This window comes from Dermacentor silvarum, unplaced genomic scaffold, assembly GCF_013339745.2.
Source record: "Dermacentor silvarum isolate Dsil-2018 unplaced genomic scaffold, BIME_Dsil_1.4 Seq495, whole genome shotgun sequence".
In the NCBI taxonomy this organism is placed as follows: Eukaryota; Metazoa; Arthropoda; class Arachnida; order Ixodida; family Ixodidae; genus Dermacentor; species Dermacentor silvarum.
The window spans coordinates 8956-26930 of record NW_023606326.1 but is presented as its reverse complement, the minus strand read 5'-3'; the positions used below and the strand labels follow the sequence as shown (position 1 = coordinate 26930).

Below are 17975 nucleotides of genomic sequence, written 5' to 3'. Positions count from 1 at the left end.
TAATACCAAGGTGTTGGTTGCATATGTCAATGACTTTTGATTCTGATGATGACCATGATTCGCTTTTGTCCTCTGTGATTCCAAAGTACAGCAAGTTGCAGCGGCGAAGTCTATTTTCTGTGCTTTCACAGCACGATTCTATTGTTTTTAGCTGTGTGGAAATGCCGTTAGATATGGTCAGTGATTCGGGCGATGTATTGGTCACGGAACTTTTCATTGACACAATATTGACGTCTACAGCACGGAGCCTACTCGACAACTGGTTTAGCTCGACATCAACTGACGCCTGCCAATTCTTTAATGCTCGCAGGTCTTTTCTAATCTCGTCCTGACCGGATTCAATACGTTGCAAAGTTGCGAGAACGTTATCCAGCACACCCGGCCCGGGGTTTGATTGGACATCACCGGATAGAAGTAGGCGCGACCGAAATATGCATAAACAAGACAAGTTTTTGCAACGCTTCATTAACGGCAGTCGCTCACTGGAGCACGACACCGCAATAAGACAGCTGTTGCTACTTTTCAGACAAGAACAGCAATTCCAGTAACCAACCTGAAACGTGAGCACAGGTGAGCACTCCATGTCCGAAACGGTGTCGCGCCCGGCGCGGCGGATACGGATGGTCGCTTAAAGGCGGCGCAGCCAATGTCGTCAGTTGAACCAGTTGATGATCCGGGTTGCCAACTGAGGAAGTGAGTACCATCCAAGGCCGGCAGTTGCTTCCAATTCGTGAAACAGTCTGGTGGCTGCTTCCAGATAAACGGATCTGTTGCGCACAGGGTCGCAGGCATAGCCAGAAGCAGGGACACCCCAGCCGATAACGCGTACACTGGCACCATGGGACACGTGTATTGATCGGCTCACCTATATACCGCTACACAGTTACTACACCTAACACAAAACGGAGCTTAATTGGCTTTAAACCCTTTATTGGTTCTACCTCTAAAACACGCGCTTTGGATTTTATTTCACAACCCTTTTTATTTATTGTTAATTGGCGTTAAGCCCTTTATTGCGCACCGGTACGAACGGGTTTCCCCATTTTTATTTATTTTGTTTTACAACACTAGGGGAACAGAGTTTGTCCGGGGGCAAAGTGGAAAAGTTTAGTGCCATTCCACTGTGTGAAGTTGGATGACCATCGAAACTGTGTATGTGGTGATGGACCCTTGCTCCGGTGAAACGGTCCACGTTTGCGGGATCGGGGCCACATGAGTGGTTTGCATTTCTTTCCGCCTCGTGGTCCCGCCAGGCAGCACGCTTACGCTTGGCCTCCGCGGTCCGCTCATCGTCGGTGGTCTCCGTCCGCTGCCGCCGCACCATTCCCTTTTCTGTTCACGCCGCCGTTCTTGGTAGGCACGATGTTCTTCTTCCGCCCATACAACACGCGGCCTATCAATTTCAGTCAGAGCAGAACTGAGGAAAGGAGCCTACGTAGAGCATGACATCAGGAGACAGAAGACACTCGGATCAGTAGGCACTAGTTTGAATATGCGGGATGGCGAACACGTGTATGGTGCGAACGTAGACATGGCCGACACGTGTCAAACTGTAGTATATCTGTTTTTATCAGCCAAATATCTGATACGCGTTGTATTTGGACACAAGACATTAAACTTATTTTTGCAATTTGGCGGAGTGCTTGAAGCTTGCTTCAACTTCGCCGCGGGTCGGCCCGGTATTGCACGATATTCGGGATCGGTGCCACGGATTTTGGACATCGATCCGCTGGAAACTAGCCATATACAGCTTCGCTGTAAAACTCCCGTGTGGGTGCATGTTAAAAAGCCCAGGTAGTCGAAAATAAGCCGCAGTACGTGCCCCACTACAGCGTGCCTCATAATCATATCGTGGTTTTGGCACGTAAAACACCAGAATTTATTGTCATGTTTCTATTCGATCGTGCTATTCACCCCCGAGTCAAGCGCGAAAGTGGCTAAAACACGGTCGACTTGTGCCAATGTTCGCTCGCGTTGGGTGCACGTTAAAAAGCCCAGGTGGTCGAAAATAATCCGGAGTCCCCCACTACGGTGTGCCTCATAATGATATCGTGGTTTGGCACTGCTGCTGAATTCGAGGCCTTGCTACGTAATGACATCCGCCGTAAAGACCGTGAGGTGTGGCGCTGGCTAACACTGCAAGGTTTAGTTTTAGTAGATAAACATAAATACTCCTGAAAGTGGATGGGAAAACGGCGCCGCCGTAGCTCATTTGCTGAGACCATCACACGCATAATGCGATGACGTGGATTCGTGCCAACCTGCAGACAGTCGTATTTTTCATCCAGATTCATTTCCACTGATTGATTTTTATTCGAATAATTCAATTAATAGGTACATGTAACTTCCTCTATGCTTTCCTTTGTGTTTTTGTTTGTTGACTTTCTTATGATATGGTATGGTATGTTATGGTAAAACTTTATTACGGTCCCTCGGAACGCGCGTCAGCACATAGCGGGCCGCTCCCTTGTCGGTACAGAAAGGCCGAGCCTCTCTGCTGCGTCGCGGGCCCGATGGAAAGCCCATAGCTGTGCTTCAAGATCTGGGCTGCTTAGGGCAGCCTCCCATTTGGACGACGTGACATCGTCGCCATCGCGTAACGCGGGGCACCGCCAGAGCATATGTTCCAAGTCAGCTAGGTCTGAGCATAGCTCGCAAACATTGGTCGATTGTATCTCTGAATAGATTCTGTGTAACAGTGCGGTGTTAGGGTATGTCCCAAACGGGAGTAATCTGAGCGTTAACGCCTGCGGGCTGCTTAGTTTCCTGTGTGGCGGAGGATATTGTCTCCGTCCCATGTAAAAATGTTTGGTAAGTTCGTTATATGAGGAGGGAGGGTCCCGATTGTCCATAACCTCAGCGCCGCGCCATCCGCTAGCGACGCGGTCAACGGCTCCTGGCGCAGCTCTGTGGGCCGACTCGTTGAGGTTTGGCGGGACACCCTCGATCTGTCCCATGTGTGCGTGGAACCAGATGATTGTGTGCGACTTGATGTCCTTGTCCTGCAGAATGCACAGGACCATGCTCCCAAGCGGTGCCCTTGGCGAGAGCTCGGACAGCCGTCCGCGAGTCGCTGTAGATTGTGGTCCTTCTGTCGTCCAGCAGGGTCAGGGTATGGCCACCTGCTCCGACACCTCGGCCGACTTCGTTCGAACAGTCGCAGAGTTCGTGATTTTCCCATCGTGATCGATGCCCACCGCTACGAACGCCGTCCCGTCGGGGTACCGAGCAGCATCAACAAAACAGCAATCCCAATTAAGCCTGTTCCCGAGACTTGTCCAGGAGAGCTTTGGCCCTAGCTCGTCTCCGACCCACATTGCGTTCGGGATGAACGTTGCGTGGAATTGGAGCGACGACAATGCGTGCCCGCTATAATATGACTGATAAAAATGGGGCTCCCGGTGTCCTGTTTTTCTCGATGATATATATATATATATATATATATATATATATATATATATATATATATATATATATATATATTGTGAGACGTTGGTCGATGCGATGCCTTTATTTCCGAGCAGCCGCCCGAGTCAGAGACGAAGCACCGCACGAGACCAAAGATGATGATTAGTCGCATGTACAAATGACGACAACGATATGCCCAAAATGCGCTCACAATATATATATATATATATATATATATATATATATATATATATATATATATATATATATATATATATATATGTATATATATATATATATATATATATTGCAATGGGGATGTTTGCCTAGCAGCACTGGATCTAGAGTTTCAACGGTAGACCGAAACAAGTCAAAGGGAGCTATGGGGAAGCGGGCGAGCAAGCGTCACTTGTCTTCCCTCACCAGCACCGTGGCCCGCTGCCTTCAGTACAATCACTCCCCACCGAAAGAGGAGCCATCCTGTTGACCTAGGGGCCGGAGAACACAGGGGGGTCGTGGAACTGCTTGAGGCGGGAGACGTGGACAATTTCCTGACCGCGACGACGCTGGTCGGAAGACGCGTCCATCGGCTCGATGAGGTAGTTGACTGCGGATGTTTGTCGCGGTACCCGATAGGGACCGTGGTACTTGGAATGCAGCTTGAAGGGAAGGCCCGGTGGAGTAGACGGCACCCACAACCAGACCAGCGAGGAGCGAAGGAGGTAGCCGTAGTGGACGCATCGTGGCGATGCTTTTGGCGCCACTAGTCCTGGGATGTGAACGAGCGAGCGAGCTGGCGACATCCTTCGGCATATGCAGCCGCTCGGGAAACAGTCGTCGGCTCCGAAGCATCCGGCCGGTAGGGTAGAATTGTGTCCATTGTGCATGAAGGTTCGTGTCCGTAAAGAAGAAAGAAAGGTGAAAATCCAGTAGTGTTTGCGTTGCAGTATTGTATGCGTATGTTACGAAAGGCAAAATCCGATCCCAATTTGAGTGATCAGATGAAACATACATGGCCAACATGCAGTAGCGCACCCAGGATCCCTGCCAAGGGGGGGTTGACAGTTTGTCAATACCATCTAAACAGCACTAATTTCGATTTCTTCACGGGAAATTGTCAAGAAAATGCACTTCTTGCGAGTGTGCAGACGATTGTGCGTCTTGCATCTTAGTTGCAGCACTAAAATGCGTAAGGAAAGAAAAGGGGTTAAACAAAAGGGGGGGGGGGTTAAGTCGGCCTCAGGGGGGGGGGGTTACAACCCCCGAATCCCCCCCCGTCGGTGCGCCACTGCCAACATGTCGCCAAGGGTGCGATTAAAACGCTCTGTCATGCCATTAGTTTGGGGATGGTATGCCGTGGTAGTGCGGTGAATGATGCGACACTCCTTAAAGGTGGATTCACACGACCGGACGGAGGAGGAATTTTCGCAGCGGATGGCGTATCACGTGTCGCGCGCGTCATCAAAACGTGCCGCCCTCGTCTAGTCCGGCCTCCTCCGCTCGCGGTCCGGATTGAAAATGCTCGCGGGTATTTCCATCCGCCCGTTTGGCGGTCGACTGACCTCAATTTAGCGCAGTCAGCGTCAAATCTGTCAGCATTAGACGCATTGGCGTGGCTACGATTGCGTGTTATCGATTTGGAGCCACGTGTGATTTCATTGTGCAGCAGGGACCGCATTTATTTTGTTGGGATGCAGCGGGAAAGGCGAGTCGTGGTTGCGCGCGCATTTATATTTACTCAGACCGCACAGCCTGCGTGACCTCAACATGAGTGAGGTGCACAAGAAAACGCTAAGTGACGAGGCAACCGTCACTTTTTTGTTGGGGGATTCACAGCGCTATGAAATATAGAGCACGCCGAGTATGCAAACGCGCAGCTTCTAAAAAGCGTTGGAGTCGAGAGTAAGCACGCGGATTCCGCAAACGGCGCTCCAGCTGTGGGAATGCGACCTAACTCGGCTGCGCCGGATTAAAGTGATCACGTGACTGTTTGGCCCGCGGAGCAGGCGGGATTTTGCCCTCGCGTGTGTATCCACCTTTAGCGACGCTGTAATGACGTCAAAGAGGAAAACCCGACCGCGGTCGCTTAGTAATTCTCGAGGTGCTCCATGCCGTAATATCAGGTGCTGAAGGATAGACCTAGCAACGTTTTTTGCTGTGGCAGATGACAGGGCTGAAGTTTCTGCGTACCGCCTAAGGTGGTCGATAGCAACAATAACCCAGCGGTTGCCACTGGGAGTGCTGGGAAGTGGACCGTATAGGTCAACGCCGACGCGGTCGAATGCTCGAGCGGGGCATGGTAAAGGCTGCAAGGGTCCGGCAGCATGTTTAGGTGGCGTCTTGCGGCGTTGGCACAGGGGGCATGACCGTACATACTGACGAACAAAACGGTACATGCCGCGCCAGTAGTACTGATCCTTCAGGCGAGAGTATGTCTTCAATACCGCAGCGTGGCCGCATTGTGGGTCATCGTGGAAAGTGGCGCAGATGTCGGAGCGAAGGTGTCGGGGAATAACAAGCAACCACTTGCGGCCGCTGGAGTTGTAGTTTCGGCGGTAAAGCAGGTTATCAAAATAATAAAGTGTGTGGCTTGGCGACGGAGTGTCCGAGAGATCGGCGCTGGCGACCGGCTAGACAGGAAATCTAGAAGCGAACAGATCCATGGGTCCTTGCGCTGCTCTGATGGCATGTCGGAAATGTTGAGGGCGAAGGCACCGCAGGCGGAAACAGTCGAGCAGATAGGATCAGGTGACAGGGGTGACCGGGAAAGAGCGTCTGCGTCGGAATTACAGTGTACTAGAATGGGGCAGTGGGCTTACTCAGCCGCTCCTCTGACGCAGTCAGCGTCGCACCCAAGACAGGGGCGTAGCCAGAAATTTTTTTCGGGGGAGGGGGGGGTTCACCGGCCCGACCGGGGGGGGGGCAAGCTTCTGCTTTGCTCTATGTCACGTGATCGATAATAAATATCGGTAGTTTAAGCAGACTCTATACATGTATATCGTAGACATGGGACCACCCCCCCCCCCCTCTCGTGTGCGTGTGCTTGTGAAGAAATTAAGCCAAAAGTAAACTAAGCTCAGTAAATACAGTAAGTACGACAGGTGCAGTGGGCGTTTGGAGCAACGGTCTCTCATCGCGCCACTGCATGGACCAGTCTTCGAAAACGCATCTTTAAGACGACCCGTGCGATCGGAGAAGACATCATTAAGTGTTAATTTCCGTTAAGCGTAGATGGCGTCATCCTCGTCGGGGCGAAGTGCGTTTCACAAGTCAAGGACGGCTATACGCGTGAAAATGCACGTGTGACCAGGCTATAACTACTCCCATAGCAATAGCTTGTCCGCTGCGTCTTTGCGCTAGAAAACTTAAATACGCGCAAAAACGCGTAAGGCTTTTTTTTTTTTTTCGAAGCTTTCATCGCCCTGCTCCCTCATATACGAGAGGGTTGCATTTCCTGCGGCAAGTGCATGGGCCGCTGTGTCTTCCGCTGTGTGCGAGCGTGCAGCCGTCATTTGCCTTTACGTCAACAGGTTCATAATTGTACAGAATATTTCACCGCACAGCATAGATATGGCATGTGTACGCATTTTAAGTAGTGCGTACGTGCAACTCATTTCTGCTTCACTTACGCCGGTGCAAACATGCAGGAAGCGGCCTCGTACCTCACAGAATCTCGACTGATTGGTGTACTAGTGATGTAGGAATGAACTCCGGTCTTGTTCAGTGCATAGTGCACATAATCAATTTCTCAGGACGCGTGAACTCCGACGAGAACTGTCAGCGCCTGCAACAAGAGTTCACTGACGCTGTACTGCGCACAGCAGTAATTCATGCTTGTCGGCTGTCTGTTTCGTGCATTCTGTTGCGAGTCGGTGGAATTTCACTGCTGTCATCAACCCCGTCGTGTGTACATTGCTGGTTTGGGATTCCACAACAAAACAGCAACTACCAGCCTTCCGTAATTGCTGGTTTGGGATTCAACAACACAACAGTAAACCAGCCTTCCATAGGGGCGCAATCGCAAACAAGAGACGTTTCTCGCACAGTCTAAGCCTACGTTCACACTTGGGAAGCGGCAAGCGGGCACAAAGGCCAAATCGGCAGGAAAAATTTTTCCGCGCCTGTCCAAGTTGTTCACATTTGTTTTGCTACCGCCGTGGCCGCCGCTGCCGTTTTCGTCCAGATCCATCTCGTCTGCGTACGTTTGTCGGCGTGGTGGCGCTCATTATCGCATCATTTCGAGCAGTATGTTCATTCTTTGACCCACGTACCGTCATCAAAAGTGATCATTTTCCGCAACTTCACGTGTCATCTGCGACCTTCGGTAAATTCCTCGTTGGCGTTCCGTAATTGTCTTCACATGGGCACGGTAGCGCTGACTCACAGGTTGGTGCCTAGGCGGGATAATATTTCGTTAATAGCTTTTATTTACAAGTTGTAATAACATTTCATCATTTCGTATTGTCGGCGCCTCCAGGACACCAAAGGGGCAACGGGAACACCAGAGCTAAAACCCGGGCTGGCCCTTTTGTTGGGGCTCGCCAAAGCCTGCGCGTCCTACGTGAGACCTACGCTCCCAATCTATTGTCGCGACGAGAAAAGCACCCCGCGACTTCTGCAACATACCATACACGTGCGAGGAGAATTATGGAGCGCCAACGAGGAATCTGCCTAACTATTGTCTGCCGTGGAAGTGGAAGAAGAAATGGCTTTTATACTTCTACCTACTTAATTGTTTTCTAGAAATGTACAATGAATAAACGGAAGACGCGGACACCTCGGAAACAGCGGTGGTGGGTTCGCCTGGCTTTGCAAAAGCGCGAGAAGTTGGGTCCCGCCAAGGCTTCGTTGCCGCACCTCCGGTCGCGCGACGTTGAATGCTATCGCGAGTATTGCTGACAGTACGTTTTAGTGCCACTCTTGTCGTAGAGCAAGGGCTGGTTCTTGATCGCGTCGATCAGCATTACAGCCTACACTTTTGGTGCCATGTTAAATTTTACGACCGGTTGTTTACATGCTAGTGTAGCTTCCAGTGAAGCAGAACGACTCTCCGCCGCGTTTCCGCTTCGCCATGGCGAAAAAATTGGACCGAGACCGATCTGGCTCTCAGCCTGTTTTTCTGCCTGTTTTGACGCCTAAAATTAATTAAAATTAAATTATGGGGTTTTACGTGCCAAAACCACGATATGATTATGAGGCACGCCGTAGTGGGGGACTCCGGAAGTTTGGACCACCTGGGGTTCTTTAACGTGCACCTAAATCTAAGTACACGGGTGTTTTCGCATTTCGCCCCCATCGAAATGCGGCCGCCGTGGGCGGGATTCGATCCCGCAACCTCGTGCTCAGCAGCCCAACACCATAGGTTTTGACGCCTAGGCGGGCGGATTTTTGCAAGATTTTGCCGCTTCCGACAGCTTCGAGACCAAGTGTGAACGTAGCCTGCGCGAGCGCGGCCTAACCGGCACCTGAAGGGAAGCGGCGGAAATGTATACCGGAGATTTCGACCACCTGGGGTCTTTAACGTGCACCTAAATCTAAGTAAACGGGCCTCGAGCGTTTTCGCCATCATCTAAAATGCGCCGGCCGAATTTATTGCTTCATTTGTTGTGCATTTGTTGCTTCAGAATGCGGCCGCCACATTCTCGCCCAAAACTTCACAGAGTGTGAAAGCCTTGACAAACACCGTGACAGTTGTTTCCATATATGCAGACATGATTCGCTGTAAATTACTAACCCAAACGGAAGCACCCAGGAATGAAATTGTGATAGTAGCACCGGTTTCATGAATTATGTCAGCGCGAAGCGACGAGAACAAAGGGTGGGTAAGTGGGGGGGGGGGGTTGCGGAAAAAATTTCTGGGGGGGTTTGAACCCCCCCCCCCCTGGCTACGCCCCTGATCCAAGAGGTGGCGCCACTGGCAACTTCAATGGAAGCTTTGCTTGCAGAAGCTTTGATTTTCCTTGCGTTTCTGTCGGTTCAGTTCGAAGCAGTTCACACTCTTATTTGTTTTTAATTTTGGCATAGTTCACAGTCTTTACATATCTTTAGCAAGCACTATATTTTTTTAGGCCACATGATATTTGCCATAATAGTACCTTGTGGAAAAGGAAGACGGCAACTCTTGGGCAATTTGCTGCCTATCTTAACTCAGACCTTTTGTGCAAAGAGCTCGTCGCTGACGGATGTTGCTTATGCGGAAGGGGCCTTCGAATTTTCCGAATTATCGGGCAATCGTAAAAAAAATTTGAAAACGGTTTCATGCCGTTTTGACCTAATGTAAAATTTTGTCAGACAGAAAACACTGCGTGCATACTTCCCAGCTGGGCTCAAAAAAATCAGGCATGCTAACAAGGTTTGTGCCTTTGCTTAGCCAAAATGAATATGTATATATGGCTTAAATATTTCATTGTTCCGCTTTAGTTGTTCCATGCTTCACAGTAGCCTTCTGCGTTTATTATTAACCATCATTACGCTGGCACACATTTGTTAAATTAAATCAGGGGTGCTATGCAGGATGCCCCGAGTTTGGCGAAACTCGGGATCTTCACGAGCTCTGGCGACGCCCCAAGATCAAAGAACAAATGATAACAAGACGAAGTTTGTCCATCGGCACGCCTCCAGTTTCATTGGTTAATCTAGATTCACTCTGGGTGGCTATTATCCCTTGGGCGTTGCCATATGGGCGGTCGACAAACGTGATCATACGGTCGGTGCATGGTCGTGCCTTCTTTCACTTGTTTGTCGTTCCACCGAGTGCAATACAGGCACAAGCAAGTTATAAAATAAATTCATTTAGTACAATAATATTAGTCACATTAACGTGGGTTGTAAGCATTTTAATGTTTCCACGATGTACACGGAATGTGTATTAGACTAATTTGTATTTAAATACGTTTCGCGTTATGCCACGAGGGGACGCTCGCCCCCCTCTTTTTTTCTGGATTCGATTGGCCCGGCTCGATACGTGCTTGCTCTAGCATTTCCGAGCACCGATTGGTGTGCGCTTGCTTTTCTCACTGGGTTTCCAACAGATCGCTCGTTGCTCCTTTGCTCTAGATTGGATTGGTGCGGCTCGCTACGTGCTTGCGCTCCCATTTCCGAGCAGAGATTGGTGTGCGCCTGGTTTTCACACTGGGCTTTTAACAGATCGCTCGTTGCTCGCGCTAAAGAAAAGCTGCGAGCAGCGCGCGCATCTAGCTACAAGAAAGTGAGCGTCGGCTAGCGCATAAGTGGTTTGCCGCGCGCTTACCGTGTAAGCACACAGGAATGCCGGAAAGCACACATACAAGGGTCAGAAAACTACGCTTTATTTTCTTTTACTTTGCGATAAACCTCCATACTGCCAAGCGTCGAGCGATGGCTTCTAACGACCGCAGGAAAGAGTCTTTGTAGTGGCTAGCCCGAGCGATCCGTGGCTTCTAACAAACGCACGAAAGGGTCTTTGCAGCGCACGTGGATGTTGACTGCCACCACATGCATCCCAGGTGGGACTCCAGCATCGGTGCAGTTACCCTGTACCCATCGCTGACGAGGGAGCGCTTCACTTTTTGACAATAACTTTCTTTTTTTTTTGCGTGTGAACGCCCGTGATGGGGTCCACAAAGTTCACGCTTTGGTTGACTGTCTACCAATGCGGATTGAGGCATAGCCCCGTTAGCATCCGCTAAACTTGGGATACATTTGTATGCGGCCAATTCGTCACTATGAATAATGGTCCCCGGTTGAACATTGGCTGCAATAATGGCGCCTAGCGTCGCCGCCTTTCGTGGGTCGACTTTGAAAGTCGCAGCACCCCTCTGGTCGCGCAGAACATGCCGAAGACCCATGGGCCCCCAACTTTAACACCGCCGTAATTTTGGCGGCTGGCGGAAAGTTGTCGCCCGTCATTAGGCAGCCTCGATTGTATACTTTTGCTCGCCGCGAAGAAGGCACTCATCAATTTGCGCTATCTACCCGGGGTACCAAGTGGAGATCGCGCCAGCAGCTCGTCCCTCGCGACCTTACGGGGGTAGTTCGTCCTGTCGGCGATGGTGTGCTCCTATAGAGGAAACAAGTCGCCGGTCATCTCCTTCAACAGCCATATGTCTACGCTTTTGCTCACGCAGTACGTGAGCCAAATCATTTGCCGCCTGGAGAGGTGGTCGTTCGGACGGCCGAGGCGGTCGGTATTGGCGAAGTAACGTCCTTCGCCTCTCTGACCGTGCAGTGCAGCTTTACCGTGTAACTGCGAAAACTGATTTCGGCACCTGTTGCATCGGAAGGCAGCCCGGCTTCCATTCTGAGTCTTCCAATATAATGTGACCACTTCGCCTACGCAGGTTGGTTGGCCCGGGTTGAACCCCAGGTGCTCGCAGGTGCCCCAGTACTCCGATGACGACGCCGGACCTGGCCTGGGGCTAGGGCGCGGTGGACGAACAGCGCTTGAAACCGGAGAGAGCCGAAGCGATCGCACGAACTTTTCCTCCTTAGCCTAGTCACATCTGTCTGTGCTCGGAAAGCATAATATGCCCGCCACGCAGTCTCCGCAGACAAGGACGTTCGCCTAACTCGTCACACAGCCAGCGCACTGACGTTTTGGAAACGCAAAAACGACGCTGAAACTCTACGTCGGTCATGTAGCTGAACGGGTCCAGATGGTAATATTGACCCTTGCCGCCGCTGGATGCGATGACACAGGCTGCTGCTGCCGCCGCCATGCTCCCGAGTTTAACTCGAGGGGGGTTTCGCGATGTACGAGTTTGGCCCGAGTTCGCGTGTCAATCAAAATCATACGTCACGCCCCGAGCGAGGCATGTAACTCTTGTGCGCGCCCACCACGGTTGGGCCACGCCCAACTTATTTTTCGACAACAGCGACGTGGTGCGGAACTGAGAGGCCCCAGGCAGCACATCACATGGGGCCAACTAGGGCCGATGATGGTTTTCAGCCGGCACTGGCTGAGCCGCGAAGGCCCGCCGTTGCCTCTGTAATGCCAGTGCTGGCAAAGCCACTGTAACAGACATCCAGCGCTGGCCCTGCTTTGCCGGTGAATGCCCGTTAATGGCTAGGCCGGGCGTCGCAACTGGCTATCCCGGGCCTGCTTTGCCGTGGGAGTGCCGTCATTGGCTATGCATCTCTAAACATTGGTTAAGAACGTCCGTTCAAAGCTATAGGCATAGCCACATTGTTTAGCAGTTCTGATAGACCCGTAAATATCGGTCTGTCAAACAGAACGGCATTTCAATATTACTTTTCACGCAGCATTCGCTGGCCAATCCCGATTATATATGTTATACAGCCCGCAATATTTATTTGAATTTTTCACCGCACACGCCAACTGCAACGAGATCACTCTGGTATTTTTTTTTGTTTCTTACTAAGTTCTGCACATTTTTTTCGTTTTATTACAAAGGCTGTTAACTTTCGCGTAATTCTATTTATTGTGTTGAATCATTCGATCGGACATTGTTAACAAGTGGCACAAAGGCACTCCATTATAATGGGTCAATGCGCGCTTGCCGTGTGCATCCTCGATAGGCGTAATAACAAATTCAAGGGGGTATATAATTAAAAAGCATGTGCGCTTACATGTGCGTCGTTTAAGTAGTGTTGCGGGTAGTGAATTTCAAAATACGGCATAACTTTATGGTGCAATCATCTGTACCAGTACAATACAAGGCATTTTGGATGACTGATCCCTATATTACTTTTCTGCATAGAGTGCATATCGAACTGTGCAGTTGTCTCCTGTGGCCAGCTTCATTATAGTTATTAAGAACAGGAATGTTCGTGGCCCGCCGCGCCATTCCGAGCCTTTCCCGGAAAACTCTGTCGTGCGTGTGTTTTTTTTTATGCCAGATGATTTTTTCAGACCAACGGGCACAGTAGGCGTCAATTCCTCCCCGCAGAAAGAACCGGGGAAAAAAAGAAATGGCGCCATGTTGAAGAAGAGGTTTCTGCTGGGCTATCGGTGCATATTTCTAAAACAAAAAAACAGCCAATAGAAGAGACAAGAATGTGAGACAATCCCAACGCTAACTTACAATGAAATGCTTATTTTGCACGACGCCAAATATATCTACACTGAAGAGAAAGGGGAAGGCGGAGAACAGAGACAACGCCACAAGAGATATACGGGGGCGGGAGGGGGGGAGTGAAGAGAAAGGTTTGGTCAGACGACCAAGACGTCTATATAAAGCGCTCTCCGTTGGAAGGAAACAGAAAATAAAGAAAAATAAAAAAAAGAACAGGAATGTTCGTGGCCCGCCGCGCCATTCCGAACCTTGACGGATGGATGAAAGAGTTGAAGTTACCGACCTAGGACTGCGAACGAAGAACGAGGCTAAGATTAAGGAGAATACAGGAAAATAGAATGGGGAAAAAAGAAAATGAACGCTACTGGATAAAAATGTAAGGTACTGAATGAAATTAATTTCTGATTAAAAAGTGGCACAAGCATAAAGAAAAAAAACTGCTAAAATATATATACGTTTTTCAAGTAGGTGAACTCTTTTTGTGAGAGCAACACAGATTTGAATAATTTTTTTGCTGACGTTTGCATTTATATCAGCTAATCAATAAACCTATCGTTTTGACTTTGCAAGGAGGCATACATAAGTTTCGTTATTCCTTATTAAATTCAGGCTCCCACTTGCACCCTCAACGACACACCTCTGGTAACTTCTTCCTCTTGTAGATAAATGTCTCGGTATACACATCACACACAACATTTTTGGAATATGCATGATGAGTTTTCAGTTTACCAATGCCAACCGCATGTTTGGTTTCTTGCTCCAAAATTTTCTTCATGGGAAGCTTTTATTTTATAAATCTATGGTGGGGTCAATCTTCGAGTACACCAGTTCTGTCTCGCAAGCTCTCGAAAGTGTCCAAAACCTTGCCGTCCTTGTTTTGTTACATACAATTACTCACGTGTAGCCAGTGCGTCTTCTACAAAACCATCGCTTGGTTTACCTTGTCGCCGTATGCGATCTCGCTTGTGTTTGTTTATTACGATTTATTTTATTACTCCCGCTGCTTAAAGGACATATTTTTCTACCTCCCACCTACGTTTCTTCTCGCAGCGGCCACGTTTGAAGCTTTTTTGTTTATGAAAAGAAAAAAAAACTGCCTGCTTTTTTTATTTAAAGCCTTCGGTCTTTGACACTATACTAACATAATTAAGTAAATTAATATGGCGAACTTGAACGATATCCTTGTACTCGCTTTTTGGGCTTCACTCATATGTTATGCGCCGCGTAATGAATTGTCGCGAGGTTTCTTAGATACGGCTGCCGCTCCTATGTGTCTATTCATTTTTTTTCCGAAGGGGGAAGTTGTATTATTTAACTAGAAGCAAGAAATCCATGGGGGCATGTTAGCAAGTGATGCTGTGCGCCGGACTACCCTTGCGCACACGATGTCTTGCTCTACCGTTCTCCTGGGATAATGAGCGCAAAAAAGGAAATAACGATGAAAACATTCATTGATCACTTTGAGTTGTTCTACAGGTCCATTTTGTCATGTTTTACATTTCAGCTATAATATATAATAAAATCAGCACAAGTGCTACTGCTCCTTCAGCCGCAGCAGCTTTTGGGGAAAAATAAATAAAAGAATAAAAAAAACGTGCGCGTGTCGTTCTTCACTACTATCAGGCGAAGTGACGTCAAAATACTAAGAATGTGTTTCGCTCTCACCACGTTTTCCCTGCGTTCCCTCGCTTTGCAGTGTCGAAGGTATGCGCGGTCTATAATGCGCACAGCCGAGCCTGTGTTGCTAATCAGAACCGGATGGGTGCACAAAGAAGCGTGAATAATGCCCTGCCAAATTTGTTGCTCCCTGCGCGGACCTCGCCCGCTTCAAAAAAAAAAAAAACGTGGTGACTCTCGGAGGACGAGGGACCCGTACACATTCTGCTTCTGCCTGTGAGCTCTCGTAGCCCACATTTCTTGCACCATGTTTTGCTTGCGAAGCATGCATCAACTTGTCCAGCAACGTGTTCAGTACCAGCGGCTTGACCTTCGCCACTACAAGCTTGGTTCCACACTGCTATTGGGTGAAACATGAACTCGCCAAGCGTTGGAAAACTGCATTTACTGCGAAATAAACTCAATTATCGCAAGGTAAGTACAATTGTCTTATTTTTATTCTCAAGTATAGTGTTTCAACTAAGTGCATTGCCTAATACGTGTATTTTCTTTTTTTACAGATATAATGTACGACCACTTTTTGCTATGTACGTAGACGGTGCTGCACCGCTTCAGCGTCAGCTGAAACTCACTGTTTGTTTGAAAACACGTAGCAGGGCACATTTCGGCTGGTACACTCAAGAAGACCAAAGTTGGATTGTCGTAATTCCTTACTCAGGAAGTACATTCTGCGAGCTGACTGGTGTTCAGAACTTCCAGCAAAAGTATAACCTGTTGTATTGCAGCTTGCTTAGGTGTTTATCATGAAACAATGTACCCTTTCTTTTCTACCTCCGTTCTAAAAGCTTACGCATTGCCAAAGGCTAAGTACAGCTACCCACAAACACTTACGAGAAGTCTTGTGATGAAGGCATAATTCATCATAATTGGCTAGTTAGAACAAATATCGCATATTTTGATGCAGCGACATTTCGTACCTAATTTTTGCGTATTTCTGCTTCTTTTTTTTCAGCTTCAACAGCTTGTTTGGATGGAGAAATCATATCTGTGGGAGGTAGCCTTCAATATAATGAACGCCATCATGGGCCATGCAGTTCAACTGCAGTACAGCCTGCATGGAAACAAAAGCAAGAGACTCTTTAACATGCGGCTTATGCAGAGTGGGAACAGGTGATACGCATTTAATTTCTCAGTTTTGTGCCTCTTGCTTATATTATGCACTGCTGATAGTGTTGGGATAATAAAGGTATATGTGTTGTATGCAGATGGTGCCTGAGAGACGCAGACATCGACATCAATCAAGCGCAAGACTTCATAAGAATGTGGCTGCCAGGCGCCATCGACTATGCTAATAGCAGAAGGCGGCACTACGCCGAAGCGGCTCAACCCCCCGTAGCGTCATAAACAAAGCTTTGGTAGGTGGCCCACAGGATTGGGGATACGAGAGACAATCTGTATCAACCTATTTTAAGACAAATAAAGAAATTGTGTATATTATTTGGTGATTTTATAGTAGATCATGGCATGTTGCATCGAGCTACCATGTAATATTTGCGTAATTTAAAATCGTAGGAAATAACGGCATCGCCCACATACATCACAATGCGCCAATATGGCCATGCCAGTGGGTAATTCGGGACTATAAATTGACTAAAAGCGGCAGAGCCGGCTATTGACCAATACCGGCGCTGCCAGTAGGCAAGGTGGGACACTAGAATGGCAATGAACGGCAGAGCCGGCTATCTGCCTGTATTGGCGCTGCCACACGATGGCCGAAATAGGCCCTTTAGTGGCATGGCCGCGCTGGGCCATTCTTGACGCGGGTAGCGCTGCCGGTTTCGGGCCTATATTTGTGCCGGTGTTTGCCGTGATATTGTCGTGCTGGGGCCAGCCTGGTTGTGCTGCCTGGGGCATTAACAATCTTGACCGGCGAAATAAAACACGCACAACGCACTGTCATCGGTGATGTACTCAGCACCACTATAAAAAAAAAGCGTCGACTTTCGCTGCCTTATGCATATGTCTTCTTGGGCTGTGATGACCCCACAACACGGTTCATTGCCTGCGTTGTGGCTACGTAGCGCACAGCAAATAATTATCCGCACGTCACTGTAGCTGCTTGCAAGGCGTCGATGCGCCGTGGTGGACGACGATCTTGAGCAGTGCGTAGTGTTTTCCAACGACAACGTATCGAAGCTGTCATTTGAGATGGCTGCTCTGTCAATGATATAGTGCAGCAAACACGGTCAGCGGTCAGCGCAAACACACCCAGTGCAATGGCATTTTGTCATCACAAGCACGGCACACTAAACAATTGCAACACCTTCCTGCGTTCGAAGTCTAATTTCCTAACTGCACACAAGAGCCCTCACCCACCAAAATGCGATTGCTGCGCTGTCGTTACGATATCCATCTGCGATCGCTGTTAGCTCAGCAGCAAAGGCAATCGGCAAGCACATTGGAGTGAACAACACACTCAAATTCTGCGCACATGCGCACGGAGGCACCTTCAATGGGCAAGCGGTGACAAGCGACGAACTGTGTCGCTGGGCAGCACGCTCGTGTTCGCAATGCATCGCGGAGACTTCGCGCACGCAGATAAACTGGTGCATTTTCATTGTGCTGCGTCACTACGGACCCAGAATACCGCACAGCCATTTTGCAGCGACAGCCGTTGCTCCCGTCTCTATGGCTAAAGTGTCGTTTCAGTTGGTAAAGCGGCGGCCTTAATAGCCGCCGCAGTGAAGCACCTGCGGTGAACAGCCATGCCGCAGCGCTGCGTTGCCATTCCCCTATTAGACAGGGAATGGGCAGATCGTTGTCATGACTGACTTTATCGAACATAGCACTGCAGCGCCCCTGGCGACTGCTCACCGCATGAACTCCCTCGTGCGTGTGACCCTCTAGAATGTATCCGCTTGTAAGCTTTCGCCTCAA

At 49.1% G+C, this 17975-nt stretch overlaps 1 non-coding gene across 1 annotated transcript; it reads left to right on the top strand.

Annotated features, from left to right (window-relative positions):
- Positions 1 to 1531: 1531 nt before the first annotated feature.
- Positions 1532 to 1713, top strand: LOC119435170 (U2 spliceosomal RNA). The gene has a single exon (XR_005188774.1). It is a non-coding gene; the product is annotated as a U2 spliceosomal RNA (small nuclear RNA).
- Positions 1714 to 17975: the final 16262 nt, after the last annotated feature.